This window comes from Poecilia reticulata, linkage group LG8 (assembly GCF_000633615.1).
Source record: "Poecilia reticulata strain Guanapo linkage group LG8, Guppy_female_1.0+MT, whole genome shotgun sequence".
Lineage (NCBI taxonomy): Eukaryota > Metazoa > Chordata > Actinopteri > Cyprinodontiformes > Poeciliidae > Poecilia > Poecilia reticulata.
In genome coordinates, this window is record NC_024338.1 from 15,908,886 (window position 1) to 15,930,147 (window position 21,262).

The window sequence follows — 21,262 nt, forward strand, 5'->3', positions numbered from 1 at the left end:
AAAGCGTCATTCAGTAAATCATGACACTTTTAATACAAAGTTGACATTATTGAAAATGTCTTTGTTTTGACAACTTGACATTAATCTAGACAAAATGATTAATGATTGATTAATAGTATTCAGCAGGTTGTTTTCTAATGTATTAAAATTAAATACGATTGGGACACTTAATGATATTAGTGATTAGGTAATCCATTCAGCAAGCACTTTTACTTTTAATACTTAAGTACTTTTAAAAGCCAGTACTTTTTTACTTTTACTTAAGTACAAATGCTAATGTGGTAGTTTTACTTTTACTTGAGTACATTTTTGTCTGTGTATTTGTACTTTTACTTAAGTACATTTTTTGAGTACTTTCTCCACCACTGCTCACGGCGCGCTTGGATCCCGAAATAGCTTTGTTTGAATATCTGAACCGGCACAATGACGTATCAGCGCATTTAATCGATCACAACACGCTTTTTTGTTACTGGAAACCATATTCAAACATCTATCAAAGCTACATTCATAAACAATTGTATTATTTAACTATGTTTTTAATACATAGTTCAGCATATTTAAATATGCTTAGTGGCTATAACAATAGAATAGGAATTGAATATTCTGATATTGATGTATGATGAGCATATTACAAATCACACAGCCGTTAATAATTTATTTAATAAATTATTTAGTAATATCAATACATATTTATATAACTATACAAACACAATTAAATGATGATTAATAATGGCACAAATAATGATTATATGTTTATATGTATGTATGTATTTATATACATACATATATATAGAAATATATATATGAGTTCTAGCTTCAGAGAGATTCAGCTGCTGAGATCGAGTCCAAAATCCGATGAGATTCATCCGTGCTGCAGTGAATCTCTCTCTTTATAGATATCTCCTTCTTCTTCACTTCGTGTCTTTATGAAACTTTCAAAACAAAAACGGAAGATTTAGGATGTATCTTACTAATGAAAGAATTACATATAAATAATAGTCTTTACGACCTGTGTAAACTTTGCTGGTGAATGTTATAACACATAATATAAGTTTTATAATATGTGTTACATTGTTTCATTTCTAATATTGGCTCTTGTGTCAGATAATCTAAGTCAATGTTAGAGAATAATTAACTTTTTTAAATTTACAGAATCTCAGTTAGCCTTTATAGCCGTATTACACCAAGCACTGTAGCTAATATTAGCTGGTATCTCGCCAGTGGACATAAATACAGTAAAGTAATATTCCAATCACACTATATACAAAATAATATGTCCATCTTACTTGTGAAATGTTGTCTGTGGAGCCCTCACATCAATAATCCATCGATCCGAACAACAATATCCCTCAGTGTTGAGGCATCTTCTGCTGTTTTGATTGAGCAAAGTAGGAGGGTACACCGCTCCAAGATGGCCGCCGTATTTCCTGCGCCGGAGCAGCCAATGCAGGGTCTACTCTTATATTATGTCTATGGTGTGTGCACCCAGTCGAACCGCATTTGTGCTGAAACCAAAAAGTAAGTTCTGTTTGGTGTGCTGAGGTATTCAAGCATTTATGTGTGCGAGTGGGTGCTTACATGTCGGCAAGGACTTTGCTGTTGCACTCCGACCAAAGTCATGACGGCTCCTCCTTCACAACGAGACAAAGAGTTAATTTTCTTCTATGCCATGTTTGATACAGCCCGTATTTTTTACATGACTGTGCTATCAAATGGCACTATGTACCTGGATAATACATAATATTGTGAATGTCCAAGGGGAAAAAAAAAATAACAGGAGTGGATTAATAAAAGGCCTTAAATCTTAAACCAAATCATCATTTGAATGATGAAATACTTTTTCAAAACTACATTCTCTATTTACTCTGGTTAGCTTCCAGAAAACTCCACAGTTCCTTTAAATCGAGGCTTAAAACCCAGCAGAGAGGGATGATTAGGAGTAGCTACTAGCTAGGACACTGATATATTTGAGGTATTTGCTTGATGTTTGAACTGTCTTGTTGCTGAAATGTGCTATACAAATAAACTTGACTTATCTTTTCTAACTGTCTCCATGTGTTTTGGCGTGACAAAATACTAAAAAATCAGAAGTCTGTGCCGGGACAAATACGGTTGTTGTCCATTGTAAACTATCAGATCAGAAACCGGAACTATCAGAAAACCCTGCTGTGATTTCAGCGTAATCTCAATATTTGTCAGTTTTTTGTAGTCTTCAGATAAAATGTATTTGATCCACAAAATACTCATGCATGACTTCACTTGCAGTCATATCATGTTTAGCCAGGAGTTACAGTCTGAGGGCCATATCACTACAATATTCTAGTTTCATAACTCATCGTTTAGTTATTAGCCATTTTCTTATGTAGTGCATTTGCAGGGCATTTAAGTTCTTAATAATTAGTCTGTTTTCAGATATTACAAGGTGACTGTCCTAAACAAGATTTGTTTTTGTCCCCAATACAAAAGAATATACACTTGTCTGAACTATTTCTGACTCGTAATGTCCAATAAAGTAAAAATAAAAATACACTTCCAGTATTGAATTCACTCCTGGGTAACATTCTAAATGAAGCAATTCAGTTTAATTATAGAACATGACTTAAAAACAACATTCATTCAGAATATATATTATCTCAAATTAATACATATATATTCTTACTGATAGAGCAACTTGTAGCTGCCACTCAATGACCTCTTTCTAAGGGAGCCCCAGCGGCAACCAGGTCACTCACTATGAAGGACTGTGTAGGTCAGCAGGATGCACAAACTATGTTAAGGTTCTGTATTCTCTTTACACATCAACAGGTCACGAATTTAAAATCTTGATTGCCCAAAGTGTAGTTTCCTTGCTTATTGTCAAACACCATTCAGCTGAGAAAATAAACTGTACAGTAACAACAATAGTTCATATTCATCAGGGTGTGGCTAATTTTAAAGAAATCTTACTATTCAATAAGCGTTTGGCATTTATAATTAGAAGGATATTGTTGATCATCTATTTCTCTAACTACAATTTTCTGTGAAAATATTTTAGCCAAAAAGCAATATTGACATTTTTATAGGACAGCCTACAGAAAACGTACAGATGCACATGACAACGTAGACGTTATTGCTGCTGGTTTTGGTGTAATTTTTATTAAAGTAGTGATTCGCTGTGGAAGGACATTTTAAAAAGATTCTTCCAAACAATTTACAATTGGAAAATGTTTTTAAGATTAAATTCCCAAGTTGATGATCGTTGATTGCCATTTGAAGCTTGACTTATTTTATGTGGCATCAAAACCATGGAAAAAGTCAGCAAAGAGAATGGTTCTGTCATCTGTCAGTGTCAGTGCAACCTTTCAGCTTTGTATATACCCCCGTATGTCGATGTGCTCGAGTGTCGTGCTTTTATTGCTTTATAACTCCTATAACGGCACCTGCAATAATAGCTGAACATGTGCCTGCCGTGTATGAGTGCATTTCACTTACCCTCCTCTCACCTTCGCAAAAGAAACGGTGTTCGAAAAGAATTACGCTCTTTTGGCCCGGGTTTATCAAACAGTCCCTTTTCTGTTCGCCGACGGTCAGGAACCGCAAACCAACTCCCAACCTTTCAACCTCATTCTCTTCTATTCAAGCAGCTCTGAGGTGCAGCAATGAAAAGTTTCAGAGGAACTCGGGCTTCTGTTTCTCTAAACTCATTTTCAACCTCCACTGATTTCACAATCTACTGAGCTTTTTTCATGATTACGTGAGCTGGGGAATCATTTAGACAACACAGTGTAGGTGGATGTCCTTTTGTCAGTATGCACAGCATCTGTGTGGGCTGCCTGCTGGCCTCAGCTCTCTTATGGATGGGGCACTGGAAGGCACAGGCTCCCTGGCTGCAGTCTGACAGATGCAGACTGGTGGGCGCCTGATTGCTAACAGCCCGCAGACAGACGCACAAACAGTGGCTGCAGTGAACCAACTCTTGGTGTGAAATCATGGCCACAGTGGGGAAGGTACACCACACATGCGTGCTCGAGTCCTCTTTGACCTTTGACCTGCCATCAGTTTGTTTGTATAATGAGTCATATGTTATGAATGAAAAAAAACAATACTGTGTAGGATGAGGAATATGTCTTCAGTTTTGATGCATATGTAAATGACATAATTTATTTACTTGTTGGCCTCAGAATTTACATGAAAAGAAGAAAAATATGCCTTTTGTTTGGTAATTAAAATAACGTTGTCCGTTTAGTTATAAGTTACAATGGACCGATCTTGGATTGCATTGTCTATACTTGTTACATTTAGTCTTGAATCACTTAAAACACAAAGCCAGAACTTAAAATTGCATCAATTTGGATCTGTTTTGTTTTGGCTTTATGTAGTTTACCCTTCTTTAAATAGAGCAAATAAAGCATTGCATGTATGTTGTTTTGTGTTGCTGTCTAGTTTGTAGGATTTTTTTATGAAACCAAAATGCATAAATGCACCATTTGCTCAAAGTTTAGGAAGGTTAATTGTATAATTTGAATACTAACAAGGTTTTGAGTTTTCTGCATTTAATGAAGTAGCTAAAGAGAAGGACGTGGATAGATAGAGATGCTAGTGTTGAATTTCAGAGAACATGTGATGATCAGAATTAGCCTTACTTCCCACAGGTAGGTTTCTGGCACAGGGCATAGGTTGAGGAACCCATGATGGTGGACAAGTAGGCTGTGTTTTTTATTGCAGGTTTGCTGATGGAGAATGTTGGCTGGTTAATCAAGTATTTAGGCAAAAAATATTTTTGTCTAGTTTTTAGACAAAAATATGACAATGCTTATCACCAAATTTTTAACAACAAAATAAAAACTTAACTAGATTGATTGAATTGGCATAATGCAAACAAAACCAGTGGACACCCAGAAAACCAAAAGAGCTTTTTGTGCAGTTATGTTCTTGTCTTGACTCAGGGCTAAAGTTTCAGAAGGTTAGGGACATTGGAGAGTCTTATTCAGGCCAATGGGGTTAAGGAGAGTATCTGTGTAATCTGTCTCTCTGTGAAATTTAGTCTACTGTGACCTGCCCATGTTGTAACTCTGACTCATGCTTGGTACAAGCTAGGATTGGCTAGGATGGATGGATGGATGGATGGACCTTTGGTGGTGTCCCAATTCTACAGCACAATCATTACTGGACCAAATCTTGCTCGGCGTAAATGCTGAGTAATGGTCGCCCCATATAGTTTCTCAGGTTGTAAACGTCATGTGTTCTGGGTGCATTTTTAAACTCAGAAAGTAAATGTGGAARTGTCAGCATTTTCTTCATTCTGCAGACGTGAGTTTGACATGAAGTATCAGCTGATATTTCCTGGTTTCTTTTTATATTATCCATAATAAGTTCTGAATAACCTTAATGGGCAGTACATCATTCACAATTGAGAGATTTTCCTCTCTTCCACATCTCTATTGGTGCGTGTGTCTGCGCTGTCTGGTTGAGATGTTTCTAAAGACATTTTGTATGATGAAAGAAGGCATCGGTTCCACTGGATGAATAATTAACTGGTTATTTTTACCCTTTTGGGGGTATGAAGCGGCTGCCAGTACGTGTGCAGACAGGTGAGAGGATTGCTGACTGTATAAACGATGGCATTGAGTCAGAGGATCTCATGGCTTCATGGGCGTGCAGCCAAGCTTGTTAATAAAAGGCTCCAAGAGCGGCTTGTGCTGAATTCAGAGTTTCAAGTTTGAATAATTCAAATGCAAATGAATTGTGAGTTTATGCGACAAACTGCGATGCTGTTCTTGTAAATAAAGCCATTAAAACACAGAGGAGGGAGCTAATAGAGTGTTTGTGTTGTACCTGCTTTCTGTAAAGATTTCTGCATCAAAGTTAAAGTAGTTGCCATCACAAAGAAAGCAAAAAAATAATTCAAAATATCTTTTTTGTGAAGAAGAGATAGCTTTTATGATCAAAAGGTTAACACTAGCAAACACTAGCATTTTCTTACACTGTCTAATATACACATTTTTCTTTCTAATTTAATGGATGTGGAAGGAGGGGAGGGTAAAAACAGACTTAAGGAGGTATAGAGGCAGTTTTAATTATATTTGTTTTGAATCCCCCTGTCAAAATAGCCTCTCATAGTAATCTCAGTAAGCACATTTGAGCTGGGCACTATTTAGAGCTCCGTTCCCCTGGTAATGGGGGAGGGMAGCCAACCCTAAACCTAAACTAGAGTATCTCAGCTGGGAGAGCCGAGAGTGCCACCATTGGGTATTTTCAGCCTTTCTTCCATCAAACCCGTAAATAATCCTCGTTCATTTCATAGTCACAGGGTGCAGTCTGCATTTCACAGCTGTTAGAATAGCCTTGTCTTCTTTGCAAGGCTTTTAGTGTAGGAGGTGTGTTTATACCAGCGGTCATGCTGAGGCAGCCACCATAGGAGCTCGGCCTTCCTCCCTGAGTGTTGGCTGAGTTTGCCCACGCTCCCCTCTCCACTTGTGCTGTCTGTCTCTTCCTGCACCCAAACTGTCAACTATCTTCACAGGGAACATGTAGGATTAAGGGTGCCAGGAGTGGACATAATTTTACAACACAACATAGCAAGTTATGCTGTTTTTCCCTCCCAAGCTGTTGGGGAAATTATGGTGTAAGCTTGACACCTTGACTGCTGGATGATAAGTGCAGACGCAGGGAGACAATAAACATCATGGTGGATAATACTTTGGTTTAAGTGACATTTCACTTTCCCTGCAGAGCCACTGATAAGATGATAAAATCTTGAATTTTTCCACTTGTCTTTGTCGACAGCCGATTGATATTTCAGCAGCACAAACAGCATTTCAGACCTGCGGAGATGCGTRACATGAAAATAAGTTCATTGGTTGTTCACTTGGTTGCTCACTGCAGGCCTCTTTGCAGATCAGAAACGGAAAGGCTTCTTGAGTCTTGATGTTTGTGCTGACTATGTATTTAAATGAATATAAATGGCACTTGCACAATTACTCATGGCTTCAGATCAATGTCATTCTGTCTCACTCAGTGGGCTACTCAAAGCAAAGGTTACGCCAAGGATTAGTAAGACTTCAGCAGTTCACTGCATTTGAACATCTGTATCATGTTGTGTTTTGAAAGAATAATTGGACTACATCACAGATCCTCCACCCTATAAACATTAGGCATGATATGTTTTATTTCCGCAGATTCATTTTTTGTTTTATGCCAAATCCACTTGCTTATAATTGTGCTAATTGGACAGAAAAAGCTTCATTTTAGCCTCAGCAACCATCAGCCCTTATGGAGACTGTAATGACCCCAAGATGCCATTATTTGTTGCAATCTTCTATAAGTCAGCTTTTTAACTTCCCTGATAAGAAAACCCTGAGTCCTCATCTAGCCTGATGGCCAGTGGCTATAAAAGGGCGTCTTATTTGTGTTATATTTATACACCAATGAGGAAGAAAGTCAAACATGACTGATGAAAAGTTCATTGAACTCTGTTTAATTTTTAAATGTAAAGTGCAAATTAAAATGTTTATCAGTTACATTAGTTTTCAAAGCATCATTTGGGGTTCCAGCAATTGTACCACATGGTATATTTTCCTAAGATGGATCCCCCCCACCCCCCCACTGGATGCTGTATTAAACTTGAAGTTGTTTGTCTTTCTCTTTACGATCATACTGTTGCGGTAAAAGAGTAATTTATTTTATGGAGTGTTTTTTGACCCATCTTCACCAGGGGTGCCAGTAACTGTGGAAAACGCATTACAGAGGCTAAACAATATGTTCCACTCTTTAGCCTCTAAAATGGGTTCCCCTGCACTTCACAAACATCAAATATCCCATTATGCAAACCAGCAGTCACTGCCTCCTCCTCTGAAACCTGAAATATTGCTCGCCCTGTCACTTGTCTCAGCACCAAATTGGCTTAGCCAAATTTAGGATTTGAATAATGTTTCCCACCTTTTTCATCTCCACCTAAACTGAGTCAACTCCATTCAGTGACACAGTAATGCTTCTTTCATTTCCGAGCATCATCACTCCTCTCCAGTACAAAACAATTCAACCTACCTCAAGGTGAGATCAGAACTACTCTCTATTATATCCATTTAAATGACAGGTAGACATCCTCACAGAACCACAAAAATACTTTAGAGTCTGGCTCTCCGTCTCAGCTAAGCATCCTCTCATAGAAAACTTTATAAGTGGCGTTTAAGCAAAAAGATGTATGGCTTTTATGTTATTTTTTTTAATTAAATCCGTTGTCGTCTTGCCATATTCAACAGAAGGGAAAATGTTGTTTTATTAGTCTCTAAAAGGCCCATGGTAACTATGAAGGAGCTGCAAAGATCCACAGTTAAGGTGTGAGAATCTGTTGACAGGACAACTGTGAATAGCTGAAAAAAGCCATAAGAAGTCTCATTCTGGGATTTTGACATGCAATGTAGAGCGTACAGCAAATGTGGAAAGGGAGACTTTTTTGAAATATATGGGAAACATTTGGTGTGGTGCAAAACTAACACTGCAGATCACATTGAACATCTGCAGTGCCAAAATATTTCACCCATGGTGAAATATTTTGGCAGCATCATTGTGTGGGAATATTTTTTTTAGCAGGTCAAAAAACACTAGCCCTGCTTGATAAAATAGATGGAGCTGATTAGTCCAGAGGGAAAACAAGAAGCAGATTGCAAAATATGTGATTGTACTAATCATACAGCCAACAATGGAATGGTTAAGATGAAGGCATATTCACACATTTTAATCATCCACATAAATTTCATATCTGATAATACATTAACAAGAATATATGGCAATACATGAAAATTCATTTTCAGAGACGCTCACCATCCAGACTGAAATTGAGCTATTTTGCGAATAACAATGGGGGGGGGATGTCTTACTTCAAAAGCCTTGTAGCTGTAATTACAGTAATGCAACCATTGATTTAAGGGGTCTGAAAACAAATGAGGTCACATTTCTTGGATTTTCATTAGTTGCAATCTTGAAAACCCTGTATGGTTTTTCAAATGTTTTCCCAATAAGCACCACTTATGTTTTGGCCTATCACCTAAATCCCAATTAAATGCAATGATTTGTGGCTATAACATAACAAAACGTAAACAGGTTCTGGGGTAGTATAGATTAAACAGAGAATTTAGAAGCTTATTGTTCTTTTAGCTTACATGGAAATGTCTCCTACATGTTTCTATATTGGCCTGTGCATTATGAATTATGAGTGTATCATGACTTTGACTTATATACGTAAAGGTAATCAAACCTTATAGATAAATGTCATGTGAGCAATTGTGTCCTCAAGGTAAATTTAACTGGACGGTTAATCATAAATCTTCTCCACAACCGGCTTCAATCTTTGAGCTACAAAAGCCTTAAGTTTCTGAATTGTCATATTTAGATCATGCCTGAACACTTGCAATAATTAAATTTATATTTTTTTGTAATAGGGGCAGTTCACTAATCATCTTTTTCATGTAAATGTTTTAATCTTTACATTTAGGGGATTAGACATAATTGAAAGTGTTAAAGTTTTACTCATATTTTCTGTGCTTGTGCCTCCGAGCAAGAGAAAAATGACTTCTGAATACGACTGAGTCCTCTTCAGTCTGCCACCTGTTTGTCCTGATATCATTAAAGCTTTGCTTTTTTTCATTTAGGGTGTTGTTCAGTGACAGTGCAGGGCTTTTGAGGCTGCAGTGTTTGTATGAGGCCATGTATCATGGGTTGTGAAGACGTTAGGGAGGCATGATACATTGCGTCTGTCATTCTCTGAGCTGCAGCTGCATTGCTGTGACTTTCTTGGCCAGGCCGTCCATCTCCACATTTCACAGCTCCAACGTGACTGCAGCAGGGAGATGAGGAATTTGCCTCGTCCTTGCCAAGTCCCCCCGTGCAGCCACTTGCTTCCTCTCAGAGAGGAGCATCTGCATCCTGTTTGCCGCTTCCTGGCTTGCTTGGGTCATCCCCCAGACTACGTCATTACAGAGGACATCAGGCTGCATTCTCCATAAATTAAATCTGGGACTGCATTTGCACAGGGACACACAGTCTGAGTTTAACCCTTGAGGTGCACTTCAAATAGCTTTTCTGTTATTGTTTCTTTTTTATTTTATTTATGAAGCCTATGAATATGTGCTGTCAGTTTGATCACGTCTATAAATACCCCTATGGTGTTGTTTCTTGTTTGCGCACAGCATCTGAATGTAGAAAAACTGTTTAAATAAATAACGTGTGCAGTATTATGAACTTTAACTTTTTTTTAAGCAATACTTTGTGTCATATTTTGTTCATACAATTTCACGAAGGTTGGAACATGAGTTCTGCATTTTTGTGCTAAATAATTTATCAAAGATCTCTATTGACTTTGGATCTCGGGGGGTGACGGCATGACCTCTCTTTGAAGTGAAGGCTATTTTATTGCATTCTGTGATTCTCTAACATTTTAACCCTTCACTCTATAAACCACAAACTTTTATTTTGAGTGTTTTTTGTCAATCTAAAGGGGACCAAGTTATGTTTTTGTGTACCCGTTTACTGCTTGGTGCAAGTCTTTATTGTATTTTCTTGAGGGTTACAGCTGAGGTCAGTGAGAGTGATTCAATAACACTACATTGCAGTTTGTTGTTGTCATTGGAAACCGACATTTACCTGCCACTTTATTAGGTACAGCATTTGAAGTCCTTACTGGCAGTACAAGGAACACTTTGCTTATTTAAGTATCTAGATGTGGTCAAACAGAGTATCAGAATAGCTAAAAAATGTCCCATCCAAAGCACAGAAGAACAGACTGGTTGCCATTTCTGCTAGATGTTAAAAGTAAAATGTGGTTATAACTCACACAACTTTCTTGGTTGGATGAATCTGGAATTGTTACTAGCAGGATGTACCTAAAAAGTGGCCACTGACCGTATTAAGTGGAGCCCATATTATCAGACAGTAGTGCTTTCAACAAGCTCGTCTTTACATTTTTCAAAACACAGTTACCAAATAGTGATAAACGACCATATTAAAGTGGCTTTTGATTTTAAAGGAGCCCCCTGCTGGTTGCATCAGTAGGCTTATTTTTTCTTGAGGAAGAAACTAATCACTGGCTTGCCATACCAAATGAAACACACCCCCTACCAGACTGTGAAATTGGATAGTTTGAAACTGTTTCAAGTGTGGAGAAAAAGTTTGTTCATAGATAACATAAAGTTATTGGAGCTCCAAATCAATAAGACATAACTGACTATTTTTCCCTTGTGAACTTGAAAATTCTTTTTTTTTCTTTCTTTCTTTCTTTCTTTCTTTCTTTCTTTCTTTCTTTCTTTCTTTCTTTCTTTCTTTCTTTCTTTCTTTCTTTCTTTCTTTCTTTCTTTNCTTTCTTTCTTTCTTTCTTTCTTTCTTTCTTTCTTTCTTTCTTTCTTTCTTTCTTTCTTTCTTTCTTTCTTTCTTTCTTTCTTTCTTTCTTTCTTAAATCAAAGGAAAGTTTATGAAGCGTTATTTTGTTCTTTTTTCACGATGCCAACAGGGGCTGCTGCTATAACCCTCCCGGCACCCGTCTTCAACCAGCAACCATTTATAGCCTCGCGGTGACAAACAATCTTATTATGAGATTTAAACTTTGCCTCTGCCAGTCTGGAGGATCAACATGCGCTCCCCTCCCCTCGCACCTATTCCTCGATGTTTCCCCAACTGATACTGTAATATCTGCCTACCTACACGCCTCCCCGTGACAGTGGTTAAACGCCGGTGTCAGCTCTCGGTGTAATAGAAAGACCCAGGCAGGGCTCTGGGTCTCTTCAGAATAACATGAAGGCGAGCGACGAGAGGAGCTCAGTGCTGAATTAAATCAGTCTCCGCTTAATGGATCTCCTAGTCTCGCTTCAGGCAGGCAGTTGCTGCTGAGCCGCCCTCAAACCGAAAGCAGAAAATCTGGATCCTTTTTTTTATTATTATTGTTATTATTATTCCGCTTATTAATTTTACTTTAAATGATTGCTTTTAATCTCTAACGTCTTAAATGACTCAGTTCTGTTTGAAAACGTGTTGTGCTCGTGGTGAGATACAGTAAGCCCTCCGCTTAGTATCGGGGCGAAGGTTCCTGGTCTGCGATCACTCAGCAGGTAAGCTGATTTTTTTATTTTTTTTATTTTTACCTAACTTTAACGTTGCAGACTTTGAAGAGCATTTATTGTGATCTGCTTCTATGCTTTGCCTTCACATGTTGCTAGCGGTAAATCTCTAAGCACCATGTTGTGATTTGAATAACAGCGCGGCTGAAGTGCTTTGGCAGTTGTGTCGGTGTGTGGAACAAGTTAGTAATGCTTACCTCTTAAAAAATTAATAGTTCAACTTGAGCACCAGTCTGCGCAAGCCGGTGGATTTTTGCACTGGTTTCAGTGAGAGCTCATGCGCCCTGGCATCAGATGGATGGAAGCGAGGCACGGAGAGCAATTTGTCGCGCCTGTCGTTCCATCGACATTTAGTTAAAATTTGCATCACCCGAAATTGTTATTTTCTTTGAGCATAAGATTTGCATTAGTTTCTCAAGTCTTTTCAAGGCATTTCGGGTACTTGGAAGCTGTAAACCTCGTACTTCAGCCGCTTCAGCACCATGGCCAGCTCCAGATCGCTCTATTTGATTTACTTGACTAACTTTATTTCTTAGATTCGTAGAAATAAACACATATCAAACAATGGGGGTTGTTTCCCGAACTTTTAGTTTTTTCTTAAATATTTATTTAACACATAAATACTGCTATTTTCCTGGGCCCTCACACATCCTAACAACGCATACAAAATGAGAGCCTGCATCACGAATCTGTACGTACTTTTGACACCGTCAAGAAAAGTCAAGGCATACAAACTGAGGCAACTTTAACAGAGTCATTTTAAGCGATCGGAATATTTCATGCAGTGCTGTGCAGTATTGGTGCCCTGTTCTCGGAGTTGCTTTGTGCAGTCTCATTCAGATTAGCTGAGGATTTTGCTGCTGCATGTGTGCCATCTGTCTGAAGAAAGCATACTAATTGTTGTATCCTGGACGTGTCGCTTAATTTTAACAGTGGAAGTCTTCGTATGGAGTGATTGTCTCTTTTACTAAGTCAGTACAGAATTAATCTGATAGATGTTGAGCTTGCCGGAGAGTCTTTTCTACAAATAAAGAATTATTGGTGAGATTGAGAGGGGCATCAGTGGGGTCTGTAATGCCAGGTTCACTGAAATGACAGGTTACACAAAATAATAATAGAAAAAAGTCTAATCTTCTTTTATACTTTTTTTCTTAACTAATTCTAAATAATATCTATTAGTGGTATTAAAAAAAGCTAGACTTCCTTTAAAGATTTAAGCTCATCCTAAGCTGCTGTCAGTGTTAATCTTCTTCCAATATATATATTTTTAATAATTTTTTGCAAAGGATACACCTGTATTAGGATTTACCAGCCAAGTGAATCTTCCAACTTTTGATGGTGGGAGTTGTGACAGTTCCAAAACATCTCCGTTTTGCTGTTGCTGCTAAAGATGTCTCCTGCATTTGCCTTCCACATCTCCCTTTTCCTGTCCCCGTCTCCCTTATCTTGATTATACAGCTGGATGATTGAGTCAGCTGTTTTGTATGCAAGCTGCCTTGGCTCGGCTCTTTGTGGAAGGAGAGAGAACGAGATCGTGCTGAGGATACTGAGAGAGAATTACAGAGGCTCATGACCATGAGAAGCAGAAAAGACGAGGCTGCCCTGTTCGATAAATTGCTATTTGAGGGAGACCGATATCCTGGGCGGTGGGGAGACAGTGGTTTTAGAAATATGACTAACCTTTCTAAATGGAAATGGCATTGTGCATTACAGTTTTCCACAAATCTTCACGTGGATTGATGAATCCAGATCGAATTCAAGTTGACAGTTTTCGGCATAAAATCTGGTTTGTAGCTTAAACACATGCATTCAAYGTGCTGTGATGATRCAAAAAAGGTTTATTCATGTATGCATATTTTGTTCTCCTGTCTTGTCAGTRCYGATCTCACAYTATAAACTTTGCCCAGTAAAACTGATATAAACACTTTTAATCTGTTGATCAGTTTATCAAACTAGAGTTATATTWTWAAAAAGTTATAAGGGGCTAAATAAATCAATGGAGCGCTGGTTGTTTGGTTAACAGCGTGCAAAACTGTAATCAAAGGGACCAAGCAGGGTTTGTAGACAAAGCTGTGAAACATATGGTACAACAGCATGGTCTAATTCAGTGGCACAGTTCTTGACAACCATTAATACTTATTGTGCTGTGAATACTGTGTGCCATTTTACAAGAGCAGTTCTGCCACCTCAGTTGCAAGTGTCACATGTGACTCTCAGCTGTTTTGTTAAAAGGAATAATGAGGCAACGCTTCTTGGTTTATGATGAAAGGACGGATCATGGAATTAGCCACAGGAGGAAAGCGAATGAAAGGGACAAACTGTTTATTTGGCGGAAAATGAATAAAAGAAGCAACATTTCAAGCATATAGTGCTTGCATGATCCCCTGTAACATTTTTCTGTGTTACAACCATRTTTTTTTTAGGACTTTATGTGCTTGACCAACTCAGTGATGCATAATCATGAAAAGGAAGACAAAATATGTGTTCTTAATGCTTTAAAAATCAAATTCCCGAAAGTGTAGCCTGCAGTTTAATTAACCTCCCTTTATCTCTAAGTAAAAAAAACAAAACAATTTCAAACACTTGCCTTCAGAATGTACCTATAGCTGACAACGATAGTCGGAATGTGTCTAATTCAATCGCTTAATAAATACAGCTACTCTCTGGAGGCCTTGGAGCTGCTGTATATCAGAAAACATTAGCGAAYATTCGGCATCGTGATGACAAAGGAACACAACAGACAAAATCAGAAATAGTGATATCAAAATATTTTAAGCATGATTATGGAGTAAATATATGGTTAGTAAATGTACCGATTTGCCATACAGTACTGTGGTGTCCAATCATCTGAAGTGGATGACCAACAACAACATAAATAGAGCAGTATGTAAACAAGCAGCCAAGAGTCTAGTGACTCTGGCAGAGCTCTACAGCTCAGTTATTCATATTTGTTGAGCATGCCACAACTCATGACCTTTTCAAAAGAATYGCAAGACAAAAAGCCRTTGATGCAGGAGATGCACAAGATGCCTCACATTAAGTTTATTTAAAACCACATAATGGACACACTAATGCTCYAGTCAGATGAGACTAAAATRCAACTTTTTGAAATCCATGGAAAATACTAGGTGTGGTGGAAAACATTGCACATCCCYTTCAGGTCACCATCCATATAGGGGCAGCATTGTGCTGGGGGCATCCTTTGATTCAGCAGGGCAGGAAGTCTGCTAGAAATGAAGAGAACATGTAACTAAAGGTAGGGCCATTCTGGGAGAAAACCAGCTTGAGGCTGCAAAAGATTTCAGACTGTGGTCTAGATTCATCTTCCAAAAAAAAAAAATACAGCCTTCAAAATACAGCTAGGATATCATTTAAATAGTTTATACCGAAACGTGGTATAAAGTAAAGGACAAAGACATTTATATTTTAGAACTGTCTAGTCAAAATACATTCCTAAATCCAAGAGTAAGAAGGAGCATATTATAAATGGACATTCCAATGTTCAACTATGTGCTGCTGAACTTTGTGGTTGTAATGTGTCAAAATGTAAAAAAAWWAAATAAAATAATAATAATAATGTTCAACGGTTCTTCACAGTAATCCATCGTTTTCATATAAAGACTTTTAAAAATGGTGTCACAATTCATGCTGTGTGTTTTGACAGCGGCTGCTAATCAATCCACCAATCTGTAAAAGTCTAATCCAAGAATTGTTAGTTTTCATTGCTTTTGACAGAGTTAGCCTTTTATGTGCAGAAATCAAAGTGGCAWTATAGTGTAGCACACTTCACTGGAAGCAATGCAAACGTATAATCAGTTATTGTTCCTTTTAATCTTACCTCACTGGCGTCAGTAACGAGTGAGATGATTGCTATTTTGAGGACACATAAGATATGAACGAGCACAGTCCAAAAAAAGACAGAAATAAGTTTGATAAGACCCAGAAGACATTTGTCTTTTGGAGTCATATCATAAAATGTTAGCCTATTTTTCACATCCATTCTGGGCAAATTTTATACTGCAGATTTCCATCCTTCCTATCAGGTTTTTCATTTTTGTCGGGAGTCCTCTCAACTAATTACTATCCAGGATCAGGGGTGTCCATGCTTTCTTTCCAGTGCCCAAAATTATTGAGTCAAAAGTATCCAATAACATAATATATAAGAAAACTAAAAGCAAATAAGGAAGTCAGATTTCTTTGTTGTTGTTTTGTAGGAAAGGGATRTTATCCATTGTAGATCCAAAACTCCAAATTTGTCTGAGCTCCAGTGAACAAGTTTATTCTCAGTTTTAAGAGCAGGATTTGGATCACTTTCTTTCAAAACACAAGCTATATTTAGTCCAGTTTAATAAATTGAATAAAGGCTGATTTGGTTGCAGCAAAGTCGGCTTTTCAATAAAAGTCTTTGGATGTTTTTTTTAATTATTATTATTATTATAAGAGCTTGGTTATAAAATGATGAGTACTTTGTCTTGTACTTATTAATTCCAGGAAAATTATGTCGGTAATTTTTACTGTGATTAAAAAAAAAAGCCTCCATCTGCATTCGCCACCTGTTCTGGACGGACCAAATTAGCATCACTCTTAAACTGCAGTTGAGGGCCGCACAAAATCGCTACAAGGTCAACAAGTGGTCCCTGGGCCRCCCTTTGGAAACCTCTGATCTAAGTAATAATGCAGACAATATCTGAACATATAATAAGGGTAAAAAAAAACAATCATGTGAAAAATTGTGATGTGAATAGTTATCTCTCACCTGCTTTAGTGCAGTGATTCCTGTTGGACCATCTGTTTACTGATGTTTGTGGCAAAGGACAGGCTCACCCGAAACGCCCTCTGAGTTCTGCCGTTGGGACGATTGGTATTAAACGGAAGTGTTAAGGAAAGTAATTTAGTGCTCTGTATAGAGGAACTATTTGCTGAGGATTTCCAATGTTTAACGAAGGCTGTAATGAGCAGATAAGGCTGAAAAGACAAAAAGAGAAAAAAAAAAACTACCTCTCAAATGCAACCACCCTCAGGCACATTTTCCTTTAGACAATGCAAAACAAAGATGTGCTGTTCCTGAGATTGTATCTCCTTCAACTCTTAGGAAAACATTAACAAACTCCATCTTGAATCACCACCTTATGAGTAACTGYAAAGAGTAATTACAGGCCTGGGATTTAGGCCTATTTAGGGAAAATATGTATAGAAATTTACCCGGAGCTGTTGATTGAAAGTGGCAGAAGTCGCGCAATAAATTCAAAGCTTGTTTCGAGAGAAAAGAAACGTAGCAGATGCAGCTATTATCTCTTAAAATTCCCATTTCTTTACCTGCAAACGTCTTCCTTATGTCTTTTGAAAGAAAGTACAGGGATGTAACAGAGGGGTTTATATTTTAAAAGCTGATCACCTAAGACAATGTGTGTTGTGTACTTGGGGTGGGGTGTGGGGGGGATGCTCAGCAGACTGTAAGACCGATAAAATGTGGGGGGGGGAAATGTTGGAAATGTGCAGATTCACTCTGGGGTGTGAATCAGTCATCATTCATTTGGAAGTGAACAAAAATGAATCCACCGCAGAATGCCAGAAACGTTCGTGTAGTTTCCTCAGCCACCTGCTGGTTGCCTTATGATGCACAAAACCCTTTAGTAAACAAGCATCATGAAATGGCAGAATGAGGCATATTGAACGCTCCTCTGGCTCTTATTTGCCATCTTTTTGCAGAATAATTAGGTGCTGGGTTGCATGGCGGTGTATCTTCAGGCACCTGCATCGCTTGATGAACATCCTTTAGATAACAGCCCAATACRGCTGGCCTGCGAAAGTCCTGTCAAAACCTAGTTTAGGAACGCTGTTTCAAGTGTTAGGGGATAATCACCATCACTGAATTATTTTTTTCTAGCTGCATATTATGTATGTGTTAATAAACATAGGAGAAAGAGTTGKGTTTTATGGCGTCTCACTTTTATACTCGCTGTGAGTATAAAAGAAAACGAGACAACTGAGAAACCTAAAAGATGAGTGTTTGCTTTATGCTAAATATGGATGTATTTAGCATAAAGCAAACACATAGTTGAAACAGATATTTGTAAACACTGCGTTAGAGGACTTTTTTTTATTCTGTTTTAGGTCAGTTGGGGCTAACAAAATGATTCGCTTTTCACAATTATGGCTGAAAGAATTGTCCATTCCTCCAGAAGGAGCAGGTGCAACTGGGTCAGGTTTGATGGCCATCTTTTCAGCTCTGTCCTTAGATTTACWGTGTAGTTGAGGCCAGCGCTTTGTGATGGCCACATAAAAACATCGACTCTCCTGTCTTTCTCTGTTCTACTTTTTGGACTGCATGTGGTCATTGTCCAACCAAGTTTTTACTCCCTGACACATGATATGTTTTATCAATAGTTTTTTTTTTTTATCGTCTTTCCTCATGGTTCCACTAGTGTGTGAGGAGCACCAGACCCTCCTGCAGCAAAACACCCACAAGATGCTACTCATTCCTTATCACACAGTTGCATTGATGAGATTCTTTGGTTTGCTGGTTTTCAGCTTTTTTCACCAACTGTGAACTGTGTTTTATTTATGGCTAAATACTTATTTTAATGTTTTTTTAGCTAAATCATACCACAGTGTTTCATAGCTTCACCTTTCTAAAACAATTAAATATGGATTTGTTTCCACATTTTTTTTAACTAAAATTACATTACAGGCCTGACATTCTAGACATTCAGCTTCTGAGTGCAGTTTTGACTACTGGCAAATCTCTTAAACACTAGCATTCAATCCTGTCACAATACCTTGTCGTCATTACTGTTTTCCTTAGGTATCTAATTTTTTCTTTTTTACAAAAGTCATCATGTGACTGTTGTCCTCATTTTCTGTGTATAGGGAAAACACATACAAATCTCGGTCATTTTGACCCGAGGACAACAGGAGGGTTAAAAAGCTTCTTGGACTGAAACAGAGATCATGTGAGAAATTCCGGTTATTCAGAGAAACAACAGAGTGAATGGTATGGATTACAGAGCCTCTCCATCTTTACCACAGCTTTATGATGGAAAAGGATGAACATCTTAGATAGGATGCTCTGCATAAATTTTCATCAGCCATACTTGCAAGGACAGAGGGGCTTTTTTTCTATGCGGTCGTGATGCTTTTTTTGAGCACACTTGAGCTTGAAAAGCAACGCATTTCGCCTGCTCAATCACACTGAACCTAGAAGAAAACCCTAAAGGCTTCCATGAATTAAATTCAACAGACTGAGTGTGAAGTGCATCACTAGGCATGAATGTACAAAGCATATGCCGTTGGTTTGACGAAACTGAAGATATTGAGAGAAAATAGCATTTCATAGTCCAATATAGATTAGAGGTTAAGGACATCTTCAGAACAATAAACATGCTTTCCGCCACATTTTCAACTCAGATTTAATGATCAAGTGCTATTTAATGGACATACAGGAAAACATACTCTTTTTCAGTAAAAGTATGAACAGCACAAAACTAATTGGTCCTAAAATAAAGTTTGTTTGGACCAAAGCCACTTTCCAGTTTGTTTTGCAGGCATCTCTTAAGAGCAGTGACAGTGTAAAAAAAAAAATCAGCTGATTAGATCGCTGATTGGTAATGCAGCATGATTAAGCAGTTTGTGGTTTCATACCAATTAGAAACATTTTAAACCATCAGCCATTGAAGGTGACAGATGCTCGATGAATGAAGCTGCTTCCATGTGCCACAAAGACTGCTTTTCATCTAACAGGAACATCGTGGGTGCCATGAGTTGCTCGATGGTAATCAATACATGGCCTCTCCTTTCCATAAATGCTGGGAGACTCTAGTCTTTGCTTCGTTACGATCTAACGCTGCGCTTGAAAAAATTAACCAGTTACATGGTGTCAATAAACATAAAGCCTTAATTATAACATTTCTCGTTCATGCCCTCCACACAAGAGTTTATACCTTCCTGATCTGTTGAATCGTATTCTTTGTTGTTATTAGTCATTCAGACTCTTAAGGTTTTTTCTGTATTTATTTTCAGTCAGTGAGTTTTTAATGCAAATAAAATTACCTTGAAGCTTTTTAATTTCACACTTCAAGGCAACTCATTCATGCCATGATTTGAGACAAATGTTGTGTTAGAGTAAATTAAAATACTCATCAATAACGTCAATAAGCCTGAGTTTATGGCTAAATCTGTATACATTTACACTGTCGCTAATAATACAAAGGCAAAATTTGTCAAATTTGACTGAACTACTCCTGCCGGTAGCTTCATGTTTCATGCGTTGCAAAACCTTATTCTGCCCTGTCATGAAGGCTAACAAAATTAGCTTGTTTCTGAAATGTGTAAGGTTTAGGGATGCCATGGATTTAGGAAGTTTGGTAGATATCAGAAATTCAGCAATTGTAGACATTTTCTTAAATATGTTTGACTTTGTCACATACATAGATAGAAACCATATTTAGAATCAAAAGATGCAAAAGACACATTCTAAAGATGATGAATTGAAGGGGATTTTGTGGAACATCAAGTTTTATTGAGACAATCTTTAAAACATAAAATGGGTGTTGCTTTTGGTGAGCTACTGTTACTAACAGTGAATCTAAACTGGGATTAATGGTGTGGAATTCAAAATGGTTTTGACCTGGTACACTACGTTTTTTGTAATATCACTTATCTGGTACGACTTACTGTACATACTCTATTTTTCATCCGTTAGGTGTTTCTAATGGCCTAGAGCTATTTTGTTTAGCTTTGTTTCTGGCTTGAAGAATCCACTGACAGAGCCAATGTTGCTGTTTTTCTTTTCCATATAAAGTACATTCAGACCAGTGCTTCTGTGTTTTTAGTGCGTCTGTTCTGTTGTTTCAACCACCAGTTGACTCACAGTCACTGAAGCAAGTTTTGGTGGAGGTTTCATTAGGACTGGGACAAAATATGATCTGCTTGTGTCAAAAAAAAAGAAAAAGAAAGAACGTTGAGAATACAGGGAGTCGTTCCTCTTCACTGTCGCCAAGTGCTTGCTTAGAAACAGGGATTGCTGCAAAGTCAGAGAGTCAATGCAACCCTCTCTGCTTCCCTTGATAGATACATTTATGATAGTTGCTATTAAAAACTGAATGTGTCTGCACTATAACTCAGGTCCAGCTGAAATTACTACTTTATGACATAAATATATCATATTGATTAGAGTA

At 37.8% G+C, this 21,262-nt stretch overlaps 1 protein-coding gene across 1 annotated transcript in view; it reads left to right on the forward strand.

The window, feature by feature from the left end:
- The first annotated feature begins 11,520 nt into the window (after positions 1-11,520).
- Positions 11,521-21,262, forward strand: part of elfn1a (extracellular leucine-rich repeat and fibronectin type III domain containing 1a) — an 81,044-nt gene continuing 71,302 nt past the window's right edge. Inside the window, exon 1 of the mRNA XM_008415905.2 lies at positions 11,521-12,077. The gene's annotated coding sequence lies outside the window, so the exon portion shown is untranslated. The remainder of the gene's footprint in view (positions 12,078-21,262) is intronic.